Raw genomic sequence first — 4,335 nt, 5'->3', positions numbered from 1 at the left:
CCCCCCTTCATGATAAAAGTCCTGGAAAGAATAGGAATTCAAGGCCCATAACTAAACATAGTAAAAGCCATATACAGCAAACCAGTACCTAACATTAAACTAAATGGAGAGAAACTTGAAGCAATCCCACGAAAATCAGGGACTAGACAAGGCTGCCTACTCTCTCCCTACTTATTCATGAAGTTCTATCCAGAGCAATCAGACAACAAAAGGAGATCAAAGGGATACAGATTGAAAAAGAAGTCAAATATCACTCTTTGCAGATGATATGATAGTATATTTAAGTGATCCCAAAAGTTCCACAGGAGAACTACTAAATGTGATAATCACCTTCAGCAAAGTGGCTAGGTATAAAAATTAACTCAAATAAATCAGTAGCCTTCCTCGACACAAAAGTGAAACAAGCTGAGAAAGAAATCAGGGAAATGACACCCTTCATTATAGTCCCAAATAATATAAAATACCTCGGTGTGACCTTAACCAAGCAAATGAAAGATCTGTATGATAAGAACTTTAAGCCTCTGAAGAATGAAATTGAGAAAGATCTCAGAAGATGGAAAGATCTCCCATGCTCATGGATTGGCAGGATTAATATAGTAAAAATGGCCATTTTACCAAAAGCGATCTACAGATTCAATGCAATCCCCATCAAAATTCCAACCCAATTCTTCAAAGAGTTAGACAGAACAATTTGCAAATTCATCTGGAATAACTAAAAACCCAGGATAGCTAAAACTATCCTCAACAATAAAAGAACTTCTGGGAGATTTACTATCCCTGAACTCAAGCAGTATTACAGAGCAATAGTGATAAAAAAAACTGCATGGTACTGGTACAGAGACAGACAGATAGACCAGTGGAATAGAATTGAAGACCCAGAAATGAACCCACACACCTATGGTCACTTGATTTTTGACAAAGGAGCCAAAACCATCTAATGGAAAAAAGATAGCATTTTCAGCAAATAGTGCTCATTCAACTGGAGGTCAGCATGTAGAAGAATGCAGATCGATCCATGCTTTTCACCCTGTACAAAGCTTAAGTCCAAGTGGATCGAGGACCTCCACATCAAACCAAATACACTCAAACTAATAGAAGAAAAGACAGGGCAGAATCTCGAACACATGTGCACTGGAGAAAATTTTCTGAACAAAACACCAATGGCTTATGCTCTAAGATCAAGAATCGACAAATGGGATCTCATAAAACTGCAAAGCTTCTGTAAGGCAAAGGACACTGTGGTTAGGGCAAAACAGCAACCAACGGATTGGGAAAAGATCTTTACCAATCCTACAACAGATAGAGGGCTTATATCCAAAATATACAAAGAACTCAAGAAGTTAGACCGCAGGGAGACAAATAACCCTATTAAAAAATGGGGTTCAGAACTAAACAAAGAATTCACAGCTGAGGAATGCCAAATGGCTGAGAAACACCTAAAGAAATGTTCAACATCTTTAGTCATAAGGGAAATGCAAATGAAAACAACCCTGAGATTTCACCTCACACCAGTGAGAATGGCTAAGATCAAAAACTCAGGTGACAGCAGATGCTGGCGAGGATGTGGAGAAAGAGGAACACTCCTCCACTGTTGGTGGGATTGCAGACTGGTACAACCATTCCGGAAATCAGTCTGGAGGTTCCTCAGAAAATTGGACATTGAACTAGCTGAGGACCCAGCTATACCTCTCCTGGGCATATACCCGAAAGATGCCCCAACATAAAACAAAGACTCATGCTCCACTATGTTCATAGCAGCCTTATTTATAATAGCCAGAAGCAGTAAAGAACACAGATGCCCGTCAACAGAGGAATGGATACAGAAAACGTGGTACATATACACTATGGAATATTACTCAGCTATAAAAACAATGACTTTATGAAATTCATAGGCAATTGGGTGGAACTGGAAAATATCATCCTGAGGGAGGTAACCAATCACAGAAAAACACACATGGTATGCACTCATTGATAAGTGGATATTAGCCCAAATGCTCAAATTGCCCTAGATGCACAGAATACATGAAACTCAAGAAGGATGACCAAAATACAAATGCTTCACTCCTTTAAAAGGGGAACAAGAATACCCTTGGGAGAACATAGGGAGACAAAGTTTAGAAAAGAGGCAGAAGGAACACCCATTCAGAGCCTGCCCCACATGTGGCCCATACGTATACAGCCAGCAAACTCGATCAGATGGATGAAGCAAAGAAGTGCAGGCCGACAGGAACCAGATGTAGATTTCTCCTGAGAGACACAGGAAGAATACAGCAAATACATAGGCAAATGCCATCATTAAACCACTGAACTGAAAATGGGATCCCCGTTGAAGGAATGTTAGAAAGGAGTGAAAGAGCTTGAAGGGGCTTGAGACCCCATATGTACAACAGTGCCAACCAAGCAGAGCTTCCAGGGACTTAGCCACTACCCAAAGACTATACATGGACTGACCCTGGGCTCCAACCTCATAGGTAGCAATGAATAGCCCAGTAAGAGCACCAGTGGAAGGGGAAGCCGTTGGTCCTGCTAAGACTGAGCCCCCAGTGAATGTGATTGTTGGGGGGAGGGCGGTAATGGGGGGGAGGATGGGGAGAGGAACATCCATACAAATGGGGAGTTGAAGGGGTAAGGGGGATGTTGGCCCAGAAACCGGGAAAGGGAATAACAATCAAAATGTAAATAAGAAATACCCAAGTTAATAAACACGAAAAAAAGGATTTAATGTAAACTTTACACCTGTATTAATACACAAAATACCAATGTAACAAAATATAATTTTTCATCAAAGTTTAAAGGTCTCTACCAATGTACGATTATAAGTATAAAATATTTTTTGGTTTAAGTGTAGGTTTAATAATCTACCCCAATTATTTAATTTCTTAAAATATTTCTGTGTCTTCATTTTTTCTTCTCCTCCCCCTTCCATTTAGGAAAGAAGGAAATATGTAGGAGAGGAAAGGGAAGATAGAATTGCCTGAGGCCAGGCTCCCTGTTTCATTTTCTCCACTTTCAATCATCCTCTAAAATGACAGTATATCTATAATTCATAAAATGACCAGAACCATTTACCCCCAGCTTAATGGCCTGAGATGATGGTCTTCTGATAATTGCAAAAAATTCCTTTTTAGGGTCCAAGAACATTAAAAATTGGTTAATCTTATGAAAGCTAACTGTAGCTGGATTTGTTGTCCAATCTCTGTGTGTTGAGAAAGTTTAGGGTTTAATTAAAGTCCTGACTGGACCAGTCTAAAAGGCTGGATGAACTAAGGATATCTGGGATTAGCATTCCTTCCTGAAACCGTTGTAGATGCAATTCTCTGGAAACAGCATCAGTTTGGGGCAGGATCAGTCAGGGAGCTGGAACGGCAGGTCTCAGTACCTCAGCATCTCTGAAGGTAAATCCTGTCAAGGTTGCGCTCCTGGTCTTCTATGCTTTATTCTGTAAACCTTACAAGCAACACATAGAGCCAGGTGGGAGATTCACCGGAAGATGCAGAGAGCACCTGTGCTTTGGCCAAGTCCCTTCTGCTGTGTGAACAAGTCCTGTGAGAAGGCCTGTTCTGCTGGTCTCCTGGAAAGACAAAGGCTGGGGGCCTAGCATGGCGAGATGTGAGGTCACAGTGCATCTTCTCCAAAGGTCATTCGATTCTTCTGCTTTGAACTCAAGGCTTTCAAGCAACCACTGCATGGGGCCTTCGTGACTGTTCTTTCTTTCTTTTTCTCTCTTGTAAGCCAAGGAAGAAGAGCCTCAGCAGGGGCGAGATATTTAGGGTTGCGGTTGGATAGTAAAATGTTTACCTTTCTAAGTCTAAGGCACTTTGCTGAGGTAGCTGACCTGCCTTTTGAGTTCTTCTGAGGCCAGAAACTGTAGTCTCTGGCGTTTAGCACCTCAGAGCAAAGCAGGGTGATTGAGTAATGCAGCCTTTGTTCTGTCTTTACAGAAACTGCTCAGCTCTAGCTGCCAGCATGCTAGTTGAAGTCACAGGAAGAACAATGGACATGTTCAAAAGTTATTTTAGCTTTTATTCCTAAGTTCCTTAGTTCTCCACCATGTTTCTACAAAAATTCTCCTTTCAAAAATTCTAAAGACTCTCCAAAAAGTTCTCTAAGAAAGTTTTCTCCTGATCTCTGAAAAGGTCTCTCTGCTCTTTTCTTCTCCTCATCTTGCTCCTTCTGCCTGCTCTGATGCTCCAGTCATAATGCTCTCACTCCCACTGCTATGCCTTTCCTTCTCAGTTCTTCTTGAGTTCTGTAAGAAAAAGGGATCCCTTCTTTTTGTCCTCAGCACTTATATGTGTTTCTCAATACGTGATAACATCATAAGAAGTTCACAAG

Source organism: Rattus norvegicus, chromosome 17 (assembly GCF_036323735.1).
Source record: "Rattus norvegicus strain BN/NHsdMcwi chromosome 17, GRCr8, whole genome shotgun sequence".
Classification (NCBI taxonomy): Eukaryota; Metazoa; Chordata; class Mammalia; order Rodentia; family Muridae; genus Rattus; species Rattus norvegicus.
Note: the sequence above shows the minus strand (reverse complement) of the source record.